Source organism: Peromyscus californicus, unplaced genomic scaffold, assembly GCF_007827085.1.
Source record: "Peromyscus californicus insignis strain IS unplaced genomic scaffold, ASM782708v3 Scaffold_4__1_contigs__length_199733344, whole genome shotgun sequence".
Lineage (NCBI taxonomy): Eukaryota > Metazoa > Chordata > Mammalia > Rodentia > Cricetidae > Peromyscus > Peromyscus californicus.
In genome coordinates, this window is record NW_026294562.1 from 17,691,944 (window position 1) to 17,704,602 (window position 12,659).

A 12,659-nucleotide genomic window follows, 5' to 3' on the forward strand; every position below is an offset into this window, starting at 1 on the left:
ACTTTGTTGAAGCACAGAGAGCAGCAGGCCCTCATCAGATGGTGAAGCTGCAGGCACCCTGACCTTGGACTCTGTAGCTTCCAGAACCGTGAGCAATCAATGCCTATTGTTTATAACCAGTACAAGCTTGAGGGTGACTTCACAGCAGCCTGGACAGACTGACTAGGACAGGCTCTAAACAGGTGTTACATGAGAAAAGTCTTCTGTGGTCAAATACATAATCAAAAAGAAGACAGAACAAGTATAGACAGGGTTTAAATGGTTTTATTTAATTTAAAATATACTTATTCTTTGACAATCTCATCCATGTGTGCAGTGTATCCTGATCATTACCCACCCCGCACTCCAACCAGACCCCTCCAACACACCTCATCTCAGCTCTATGCCCTTTTCCTTGTAATTCACTGAGTAGGTTAGTGCTGCCCCAGCAGTCACACCCCCAAAGGAAATTGACAATCAACTGTTAACAGTGCAGACAGCTGGGGGTTGGGACCTCATCAGCCCCTCCCCATCCATGCTGGAGTGTTGTCTGGCTTGTTCTTGCGCAGGTCTTGTGCAAATAAGCACAGCTGTTGAGTTCTGTCCTGAAGACAGCATCTTGAAGCACTATTCTGTCTCCTCTTAGTCAGTGTTCCCTGAGCCTTGAGGGGGAGTTGATATCCATTTAGGGCTGAGCGCACACAGTCACTTATTCTCAGCTCTTTGATCAATTATAAGTTTCTTCAGTAACCACTGACCATTTAAAAAAAAAAAGAAGAAGTTTCTTGGACCAAGTTTGATAGCAGTACCAGTCCACGGGCGTAAGCATGGGTATTAAGAAGGCAGTCTGTCCTCACGTGGCCACCATGAAAGAAGAACATTTTTATAATGGGTAATCTATGGAAACAAGAAGCCAAAACATCTCCTCTGGGAACCATGAAGCATGCACCCATTGACAGCATGAAGGAAATGGGTGGCAGGGTGACACCACTTGTTTATCCACAGGAGTCATGGGAGCAGTGTCAGCCTGCTCGACACACAGTGTGGGGAAAGAGCCATCCGTATACAGCAGGTGAAATGCCATGGCTAAGAGCTTAGACTTTCCAAACCCAAAGGGGTTCAGTCACTGATTGACTGATAACAGGAAATAGCATTTGCTTGCATAGCAAACCGCTTTAGGTGCTGAGGATGCTGTGGTGAGCAGACACAGGAGCCGATCGATACCGCTGCTGAGTTCTGGGCAGAGGCAGAACTTACCCAAACCTCAGCCAGCATCAAAAGCCCAGTTCTCCCAGAAACCAGGCTTGGACCGCAGCCAGGAGTTGGGTAACACGGCTTAACAGGGCAGGAAGGAACAGGTCTAGAAGGGAACTCAGCCTCTTTGGGGTTTGTTGCCCAGGCTGGGGCCTGATGGGGAGGACAGAGGGGATGTACACCAAGGGGATGAGCCAGGTCTGACGTCTTCCTGGGAGTCTGGGGCCAGGGCATCAGCAGCTCTGAGGTAGGAGGTAGGTAGCTGCCCAGAGGATGGACACTCAGCAAGGACAGTTCAAAAGGAAGCTCAAGATGGAACTTCCTGGTGCAGCCATGATGCCAGACTAAATTTACTATACCTGATCCACTCTGCCCCACGGGTCAACTGCTGGGCTGTTCCTATGTGGCCATCAGGGACAGACATTGAGAGAGTAGCTCTGTTTCCCTCCTTATCCTATAAGTATGATTAAAAATAAATTTACCCAGGGCTGGCAAGATGACTCTGTGTAAAGGTACTGGCTGCCAAACCTGACGACCCGAGTTCAATCCCCAGGGACCTGTGTGGTGGAGGGCGAGAAGAACTGACCACCTGTCCTCCAACCTCCGCATATGCACAGGGAACAGGCGCCACACACCCAATCAAATAAACAAATGTAATAAATAAAATTCCAGCCTGATTCTGTTGAAATAAAAGCAGACAGACTCGAACTGAAGGAGCCGCTGCTGACTGAGCCCAGACAGGATGAACGTGAGAAGTGGACTGACGTGTCCCGGCACCGGGTGTGAGCATCCTCTAGCACCCGCTACGGGACTCCCCCGGCTCCCAAGGACCCCTAACCTTCTCCTTCACACTTCTCTCTCATCTCAGGAAACCACTCACACTCAGCCCATCGGTCTTTCAGGGACACTTCCTGACCCTGGGAAAACGTCCCCCAACTTCCAGACCTTCCCACCCTCTGCGTTCACTTGCTCACCGAGCCGTGTGTAAAAGTGCAGGTTTTAAGTCAGACACAAAGCTGAGCTTTGGGAAGGGTGAAACTCCACCGAGCCTCCCTTTCCTTATCTACAAAATGGGGCCAGTGAGACCTTCTTCAGGCAACCCCTGATTGAGGGCATCCAGAAGCACCCCGCATGGTGCCTGCAAGAGCGGCCTTCAGTAAGTTTTAGTCATTATTATTGATATCAAGACAACTTTTAGAACAACCTGTGCTTCCCTGGCTCACTGGCTTAAGGGATACCATCCATCCTGTGTGGAACACACCGCCCATACTCATGGCTCATCAAATGCTCACAGCCAGGATTTCATGCACTGTGCAAACTCCCTCCCTGTTTGGTTGAGTGGCATGCTCACCAAGAGTCATTTGCTTTAAACTCAGCCTGTTTATGCCAGCTGCACATATTATTCTTAGATAATTTAACTAAATGTCATAGAAACCAATAAAATATGTGTGAAAAACTAACGCTGTTTGCGAAGCTTTCACAACAGTAGGTTGCTTAAAGTTTGTATCGAATTACAATTACCCACTGGTGAGACGTGGTGAGACGTGGTGAGACGCAGGGGAAACGAGTGGGGGATCCAAGACCCGCCAGGACTCTGTGCTCACACTGCTTCCTTAGCACGTTCCAGCTTTCAGTCCCTGATGAGGAGGTCCAAGCTGAAAGACGGGGTAGGGAGGTGGGGAGGGTTTTAAAATTAAAGGGGATATTGTGAAAGATAGTATAACGTATTTGAATTTCTTATGTGAGATCAACAAATACAAAGCTGTTTTATTTTTCTTTTTTCAGCTGAGGATGTTAGCGAAGGCGTTGTGGGTGTACGCCATGGAAGAGAGATGATGGTGGCGTCAGTGTAGACAGGTACAAAGAAAGGCCTTGGGCCCAAATCTGAAAAGTGAGGAGAATAGTCCTATCTGAAGCTAAAAGAAAACATCTGTGATGGGATTTGATGTGGTGGCCAACCAGAAAGTGATCCCAGCCTTTAAGAACGGAGGGAGGCTGACAAGTTGCCGAACACTGCGGGCCATCGGGCCATCGGCCATCGTGGAAGTTAACAGGGCAGGAGGGAGTGATGCTCTCCTCAGACATCTGCAGAGGAGTGCTGGGCGGGCTGGTCCTGAGCGGGCTCTGCCTTCCCTCACCTCCGACTCTCAATTCCTTTCCAACCCTCCTCCAGTATAAACAGGCGCTCACTACAGACACCCCAAATGAACTGGCCGAGGTGTGAGTGTGGTGCTCAGAGGACAATCTGCAGGAGTCAGTCCTCTCCTTCCACTGTGTGGGGCTTAGGGGGTCAAGCTCAGGTGGCCAGGCCTGGTGGCCAGCGCCATTATGTGCAGGGCCATCTTGCCAGCCTTGTGTGTGGCGTTTTCCCACCATTGCCTTATCCATCTGATGTGTGTAGAGACTCTGGTGACACCCCCTTTCACTCTGGCAGTTTGTGTCTTCTTTTGTCAGCTTTGTGAGGGGAGTGTCAATTTTAATGATTTTTTTGTGTGTGTCACTGATTTTTGCTACTTTGTTTCCAATTTCATTCATTTTTTTCCTGTTCTTGTCTTTATATTTCTTTCTTCTGCTTACTTTGGAATTATTTTTGCCCCACCCACCCAGTTCTTGAAATAAGAGCTTAAGACTGTTGATTTGAAAGTTTCTTGCTCTCCAATATGTGAGTTCAATGGTACAAACTTCCCCATCTACCACTATTGAAGTTTGTGGCCCCCCAAGTGTTGATATGTTGCATTTTTTTTTATTTAATTCAGTTAACTGTGAGTGTGTGTGTATCTGTGCATGTGCACATGCATGTGTCCGAGTCCACACAACTCAGAGGTTGACATCAGGTGACTTCCCCAGTCACCGTCCACTTTATTTTTTAATTTTAAAGGTCTTTTATTTCATTTCATAATAAGAGTGTTTTGCCTACATGTGTGTCTGTGCAGCCCATGCATGGCCGGTGCCCACAGAGAGCAGAGGAAGACATTGGAGGCCCTGGAACTGGAGTTACAGACGGTTGTGAGTCACCATGTGGGTGCTGGGAAATGACCTGGGTCCTCTGAAAGAGCAGCTGGTGCCACCTCTCCAGCCCCTCCACTTTATTGAGACAGGATCTCTCACAGAACCTGGAGTCTGTCAAGTAACTATACTGGCTGGGCAGCCAGGCCCCGGGCTCTTCCTACCTCCAGCTTCCCAGGGCTGGGGTTACAGACACTCTCCTCCATCCAGCTATTTTATCTGGGTGCTGGGTTCAAGCTCAGGGCTTCATTCTGAAATGCAGCAAGCACTTTACTGATGAAGTCATCTCCCCAGCCCCTAATTTAGAATATTTTAAATTTCCTTTGTGACTTTCTCTTTGCCCCCTGGATTATTTACAAAGGTGTTGTTTTGTTTGCAAGTGTTCAAAGATTTCCCTGTTATCCTCTGATAGCAATTTCTTTCTACTTTTTTTTTTAAAGATTTATTTATTTATTATGTACACAGAAGAGGGCACCAGATCTCATTTTAGATGGTTGTGAGCCACCATGTGGTTGCTGGGAATTGAACTCAGGACCTCTGGAAGAGCAGCCAGTGCTCTTAACCACTGAGCCATCTCTCCAGCCCCCCGAAATTTCTAAAAATAACTTGTTTTGTTTTTTGTTTTTATTTTGAGACAGGGTCTCACTATGTCACCCTGGCTAGCTTGGAACTTGCTGTGTAGCCCAGGCTGGCCTCGAAATCACAGAGATCCACCTGGCTCTGCCTCCCGAGTGCTGGGATTAAGGGCATGTGCCACCACTGCCCAGCTCTTAATCATGATTTTTAATCAGTTGTGCCAAATTCTGTCTTTATGGATATAAGCTACTTAAATTTAAGGTGATTGTTGAGATCTGAGGGCCTAAATTTGCCATTATTTATCTGTGTGCATGTATATGCCTGTGTGTGGGGTATATGCACATGTGTATGCATGTTTGTGTGGGGTGTATATGCACATGTGTGTGTATATGCTTGTGTGTCGGTGTATATGCACATGTGTGTGTGCATGCTTGTGTGTGGGTGTATATGCACATGTGTGTGTGCATGCTTGTGTGTGGGATATGTGCACGTGTGTGCATGCTTGTGTGTGGTGTATATGCACATGTGTATGCATGTTTGTGTGGAGTGTATATGCACATGTGTGTGCATGCTTATGTGGGGTATATGCACATGTGTGTGCATGGAGGCCAGAGGCCAGTGTCAGATGTCTTCCTCTATTGCTCTCGACCTCACGCTTTCGAGATAAGGTCTCTCACTGAACCTAAAGTTCACCATTTTGGCTGAGGTAGCTAGTGAGCTCTTGGGAGCTGCCTGTCTCTGCCCCTCAATGCTAGGGTTATAGGCATGTGTGGCCATGCATGGCTTTTTAACGTGATGCCAGAGACTTGAACTCAGGTCCTCAGGCTTGTACAGGAAGCATTCTTACCTTCTGAGCCATGGCTCCAGTCCCTATTTTGCTTTTTTGCTCATGTGTGTTTCTTTTTCTGTGGGTAACTTGCACACTTTTTAGATTTTTACTTTTATTTTTTCTATAGTCCTTTTTGGGCATAATCACTTTGTGTAAGATTTTTAGTGGTGTAAATTTCTCACTGTAAACGGACAGTTCTCTCCCACCTGACAGTTTCCAAATAACCACTCAGAGGCTTAATATTACTTATAAATGCTCAGTGGCCAGTAGCTCAGGCTTATTACAAACTAGCTCTTACATTTTAAGTTAACCCATAGTCCTTATTTATGCTCTGCCATGTGGCAGTACCTTTATTAGCATGGTTCGTTCATCTTTTGCTCCCTCTGCGTCTGGCTGGTAACTCCTGACTCCACCCTTCCCCCTTCCCATCATCCTTAGTTTGGTCACCCTGCCTATACTTCCTGCCTGGATACTGGCCAATCAGCATTTTATTAAACCAATTTGAATGACAAATCTTTGTGTGTGTGTGTGTGTGTATAATCAGAGCCCATAGGTCATCATAAATTATCAGCACAAATGAATTTATCTCCCTTTAAATTCCATTATTCTGCTACTTTAGAACATAGTTATCAAGTATTGCTTCTACATACATCAGAGACTATTTCAACATTTGATTCAACAGTTAAAAGTAATTTGGAATGTTTAAAAAGCAAAGAAATATCTTTTTTTGTACTTACACATAGTTTTGCTCACTGTATCTTTCTTCTTACTATTCTAACAGTCCTTCTGTGTATGTGGTGTGTGCGTGTGTACGTGCACATGTGTGTGTAGCTGAAATTATCTTGTTCCTGTCCGGCTCCCACAGCCCTCAGACCCAAGTAAACACACAGAGACTTATATTATTTACAAACTGTATGGCCTAATGGCTCAGGCTTCTTGCTAGCTGTTCTTATATCTTAAATTAATCCATTTCTATTAATTTGTAAGTTCCCACGTGGCTCGTGGCTTACCGGTATCTTGTTGCTTCTCATCATGGCGGCTGGCAGCATCTCCCTGCCTCAGCCTTCCACTCCCCAGCATTCTCCTCTCTCTTTGTACTGCCTATTCTATACTTCCTGCTTGGGTACTGGCCAATCAGCATTTTATTTATCAATCAATCAGAGCAACACATTCACAGCATAGAGAACATCCCACAGCATGCGTGCAAGTGCTTGTGGAGGCCAGAGGTCAATGTCAGGTGTCTTTCTCTATTGCTTTCTAATCTTTTGAGTCAGGGTCACTAATTGAACCTGGAGCTCATCAATTCAAAACTAATTGGCCAGTGTCCTCCAGGTACCCTCCTGTCTCTACTTATGTAGAGCTAAGATAACAGGCACACACCACTGTGAACCCCCCTTTCCAAGACAGGGTTTCTTTGTGTAGCTTTGGCCATCCTAGAACTATCTCTGTAGACCAGGCTGGCCTCAAACTCACAGAGATCTGCCTGCCTCTGCCTCCTGAGTGCTGGGATTAAAGGAATGCACCATCACCACCCGGCCACTGCCCAGCTTTATAGGGGAGTGCTGGGGATCTGAACTCAGATCCTCATGCTTGCAAGGCATTCCCATATTTACTCCCTTCACTTTATAGTGAGCACTTAAGTTGCGTCCGTACTTCCCGTGGCTTTAATAGCTGACTTCCTTTTAGTGCTGAATAGTGCTCCATGATCTACATATACCACATAGCTTACCGGTTAAAGAATATCTTAATTACTTCTAAGTTTTGGTGATATGAATAAAGCTATTATGAAGATTTGCTGTAGGTTTTGTGTGGTCACAGTTTTCACTCCCTCTGGATAAAAAGAAAGGAATGTATGGTAACAGTATGTTAGTTTTGTAAGAATTATATTCCAAAGTGGCTCATCATCTTCATTTCTTGTGGTAATTTGAATGAGAATGGCGCCCAAGGGCTCATTGTTTGACTGCTTGGTCCCTAGTTGGTGGACTGATGAGCGAGGATCAGGGGGCGTGGCCTTGGCGGAGGCGTGGCCTTGGCGGGGGCGTGGTCTTGGTGGAGGCAAGCCCATGACAGTCCCAGTCTCATCCTCAAACTGTTAGTAAGGCCCGGACTAAATGCTGTCTTCTCCAAGCTTTCGTGGTCATGGTGTCTCCTCACAGCAACACAGCCGTGACTAAGACATTTCTGAAAGAAGATTATTGCTGGACATTCTGCACTAATAGTCCTTTACTGTTAAAAGGAAGCCACTTCCCACTGGTCTCTACGGTTTCCTCCCTTCCTTCCTTCCTCCCTCCCTCCCTCCCTCCCCCTCCCTCCCTCCCTCTCTCCCCCCCTCCCTCCCTTTCTTCCTGTCTTCCCTCCCTTCCTCCCTTCCTTCCGACCTTGCGATGGAACCCAGAACCTCACACAACCGCTAAGCTGCATTTCAGCACTTTACCTTTCCCAGCGTGAGAGAACCAGCCCAGGCTCCGCCATGGAGTCACATCCTCAGCACCTCTGAAACATTTTTCTGTGTTTTTCAGCTGCTTTAAAGTCTTTGTTGGATAATCCTAACATTTTTTACCATTTCTCTGTTGACATCTTCTGACTGTCTTTTTAAATTCAGTTTGAGATCTTCCTGGTTCTTAGTATGAAGACTGATTTTCAGTTAAAACTCAGACATTTTGGGTATTAGATGAATCTCGATCTTTTCCCTTTAGCTGAGCACCTCTAACACAGCTGCACAGTTAAGGAGGTAGGATCATCATCTTGTAACTGCAAAGTGGGGGAGACATTAATTTCCCCTCTGCCCCTCTAATGACCGCTGCGTGAGAGTAGTTTGAGCCCCTTCTAGGCCCCCAACGACATCATCCTGGCCACGAAGGCTGTTAGCCAAGCCTCCCCGGTATCTCCCCGGTAAAAAATGCAGAGAGGGAAGGAGGGGTGCCATACTGCTGCTGGGCCCCCACATACCTCTAGTGAGTGCTTCTCACCATCGGAGAGATGCGCACCCAGTCTTCCCTGTTTTCTGCTCTGCCTGCCTGCATGACCGCTTTGTTGGCTCGGGTAGGGAGCGGGCTATAGCGTTTCCTGTGGTATTTGCTGGAGCAGAGCTATTATTGTCCAAAACGTGTCTCCTTAGGTTATCCATTTCCTAATCCTTTAACTAGGGAGAAAAGGGAAGAAGGGGCAGCAGTTTGTCTGTTTGTTTATTCTGCACATTGCTGGCTTCTTCAGCTTTGAGCCTGGGATACTGGCGTAAGACAAAAAGAAAACTCACCAGCGAGTTGTTCCTCAGGTTCTGCAGTCTCTGGCCGATCTACCTTCACGTCACATTTCAGTCTTTTGTTTGCTTTATTTGGAATACGCACCAGCGTTAGCAGTTCGTGGAGAAATTGATGTCTATCTTCTCAGAGGGAAAGACTCCTTTTGATCATTCTGATGCCAAACATTCTGTGGAGACTTCCAGCTACAGTGGAGACTTCTGGATACAGTGTGTAGGCTCTGCAGAGTGAGCAGGGATAAACCAATCACGGCTCCTGAATGTCAGGTCACTCTGTAAGACAGACAGCCATGTCTCATACAGCCTAACTCCAGGGAAAGGACATGGCTTGGAATCAGTCAGGAAAGAGTCCCAATTCTAGCTCTGCCTCTTCCAAGTTCTGTGACCTTGGACAACTTAGTTAACCTCTCTGGATCAGTCTCAGTTTTAACATGGGGGGGCAGTTACCTCCAACCTCCTAGGCTGCTGGGAGCTTTGATGAAATCATGTGTGTAAATCACTTTGCATGGCGTCAGCACATAGCAAGTGCTTAGTAAATATTAGTTGTTGTTGTCTCACAAGGCAGCCTGTGCCGAGTGCAATAATTCTCCCTTAGCCTTGTCCTTTCTAGACAGAGGCAGCCTCTTGCTCTTGTGCATGCTCTCCTCTCTACTCTGCTATCAGTTATGGAAACCTTTTTAACCTGCAGTCTCCTTGGAAGGGTTGAGATGCATGGATGCACAGGATTGGGGGGGGGGGAGGTGACAGAATGTTCTGTGTGTTTTCATTCCTGCACCTGCCCATGCATCCCTTCAGCAAACCCTTGTTGAACACTAACCCTGCCCATGCATCCCTTCAGCAAACCCTTGTTGAACACTAACCCTGTGTTTGGCACGTTGAGTCAGACTGACAGTGTGGCAGGGAAAAGCATCCAACAGTGGGCAGAGACTCAGCGCTAAGGAAGCAACCCAAACACTCCCAGGTTCACAAGAGGAAAAAAAATCGCATTTGGTTTGCAGAGCCAGCAGAGGGTTGGTGGTGGAGAGGGCATCAGAGTCTGACTTCAATCAGTAGGAAGTGAAGAAACAGAGACAGAAAGGCATCCCTTGCCCCCAGAAAACAGAAAACGGGTTGGGGAGACGTCCCACTTGGTGGAGTGGTTGCTGTGCATGAGGCCCTTAGTTTGACCCCAGTACCCACGTAAAAAGCGGGGCATGGTGCCTGGTACAATGCTTCTAACCCAGTGCTGAGAGGCAGAGACGAACAAACCCCAGGGAGAGACCTTGTCTCAAGAAGCCAGGTGGACAGGGCTTCAGGGATGGCTCAGCAGATAAAAGCAATGGCTGTGTTTGTGAGGACCCAGGGTTTGCTCTCAGCACCCACGTGGCAGCTCAGAACCATTTATAATTTCTGTTCCAGGAAATCTGGCACCCCCTTCTGGCCTCTGAGGGCGCCAAGCATGCACTTGGTACACATAACATTCATGCAGACAAAACACTCAAGTCATACACATAAAATAAAAATAAATAAAATTTAAAAACAAGGTAGGCCTGGTAAGACAGCTTAGCTGGTAAAAGCCTTACTGCACAAACCTGACGATCTGAGTTCAGCCCTTGAGACCCACCATACAAGAAAGAAACCAACTCCTGAAAGTTGTCCTCTGACCATATATGTGCACATGCACACACACACACACACACACACACACACACACACACACACACACACACACACTAATATAAATAAAATGAAATAAAATAAAAATGAAGTGTATGGTGCCTGAGGTTGTCCTCTGGCCTCCACATACCTGTTCACACACGTGCACATGAACTGGCACACACATATGCACCCTCCCCTACTCTCTCCCCCAACCACAAAATAAAGAAACAGCACAGCCTGGTAAGAGCATAGCATCTTTGTAGGGGGCTCAAATAAGAGGAAATCAGAAAGTATGCTGAGGACACCATATATAGAGCTATAAACATGTATCAGCCGGAATAAAGATGACTATGTGCAGCCATATCACAGTCGCTTAAACATAAAAGGTTTGTTGTTCTGTAAGGTAAAATCATTTTAGAGCCTGGCAGTCCGGGACTTACATGGTGACCCTGCTGTCACCGGGATCACAGCTTCCGTACAGCCTCAGCAAGTGTCTGCGTCTTTAAGGTCACCTCATAGTCCAAAGCCTCTCAGACGTGGGGGAAACTAAGGGAAGGCAGGCAGTTCACCTAGTTCCGCCTTCCTGTGGAACCTTCTACTTGCTCACAGTTCAATCCCATGGTGGCGTATCTTCAAGGTATACTGAGAAACAGAGTTTCAAAATCCTGGCTCACTTTACTCTGTGGATATGAGTTCTGTCGCCAAAGACCCAATAGTGAATGGATCCTGGGTGGACAGACGAAAGTTCATGCAATATCAGAGTGAGGAGTACAGACTCCATCCAGCAGGAAGTGAGAGCCTTGTGGTGGATTCTTCGACAGAAGACAGACTCCATCCTCACTGTGCAGAGAACTGGATGGATTGCCTTTCTTCCCTTTAAGCCTAGGATGCTGGAGCCCCAGTCGGCATCCTGGACTACGAAGCAGCCGTAAAGATGGGAAACTGTAGCACAAATTGCAGAAGGAAGAGATTAGAACCCGAGAAGTCAGTTAGAATGGGGTTAAGAAGAGATGCAGCCAGGGCAAGAGAAAGTGAGGAGCAGAGGAGAAGTAGAGGACACAGGGCAGATGCATTTCAGGACTGTATTACCTGGGTGGCCACTGACAGCTGGCCAGTGGTGGTGTAACTGGATGGTGAAGCTAGTCTAGGACAGGAGAAGTCAGAGGACCACCATTTGGAGCCAGGCATCTTGACCTGGAACAAAAGGTTCTAAGAATGGAAACGGAGAACCAATGGCTGACCAAGTATGCTCCCCAGACAAAAGAACTGGCCTCCAGGGCGACAGTGGGAAATGCAAAGCCTTACCCACAGATAGGCTGAACTGAATAAAAAGCTGCCTCAGAGACCCAGAAAACATATACTATGTGTCTATGCATTAACCTTGAACATTGGAAGTAGACCGCTCAAATATTACCACTTACAACAGCATAAAATTAGTAATGTTAAATATTAGAGGTTAATCAGAGCTAAAGTACGTATACTTTTAAAGACCTGAGCTCCCAAACCCACCAACCTGGGATACAGCTCAATGCTCTCATACTTGTCTAGCATGGACTAGTCCCTGGGTTTAATTTTAAGCTGGGGGGCGGGGTGGTGATATTGCCGAGGCTGAGGAGATAGCTCAATTGATATAACGCACTTGCTGCACAAGCATGAAGACCTGAGTTCGATCCCCAGCATGCACATAAAAGCCAGTCTCGGTGTTGTGCTCTTGTGAACCCAGTACTGGGGAAACAGAGACAGGAGGAGCCATAGCTGGTGAGCCCCGGGTCCTAGTGAAAAACTTTGTCTCAATAAACAAGGTAGACAGCTCCTGAGGAACATTTGCAGTTGACCTGTGGCTTTCACATGTACATGCACACATGTGTGCCCACCACACACACACACACACACACACACACAGGAGAAACAAATTAATTCCAATACAATAAGAACATGGTTGAAAGAAGACCCAAATAGCCTGAGAAAAATAGTATGTCTAATCACTGTAAGACTCATTATTGTTGAAATAGTCATAATCCACAAATTTATATATAGAACCATTGCAATCTCAAAATCTCAGCAGACCTTTTATTTTTAGAAATTGATATATGGATTCTTGTTGCATGAATTCTAAAT

The 12,659-nt window shown here is 46.7% G+C and overlaps 1 protein-coding gene across 16 annotated transcripts in view; it reads right to left on the minus strand.

Moving 5' to 3' along the window:
* Nucleotides 1-246: 246 nt before the first annotated feature.
* Hif1an (hypoxia inducible factor 1 subunit alpha inhibitor) overlaps nt 247-12,659 on the minus strand; it is a 54,862-nt gene continuing 42,449 nt past the window's right edge. For 2 of the 16 annotated variants that reach the window (XR_008212935.1, XR_008212934.1), the window contains 3 exons: nt 8,901-9,124; nt 8,079-8,786; nt 247-7,825 (listed from right to left, as the gene is read on the minus strand). The gene's annotated coding sequence lies outside the window, so the exon portion shown is untranslated. Of the gene's footprint in view, nt 7,826-8,078; nt 8,787-8,900; nt 9,125-10,981; nt 11,736-12,659 lie in introns of all 16 variants that reach the window. The other 14 variants (XR_008212931.1, XR_008212932.1, XR_008212929.1 and 11 more) reach the window with 14 other exon arrangements.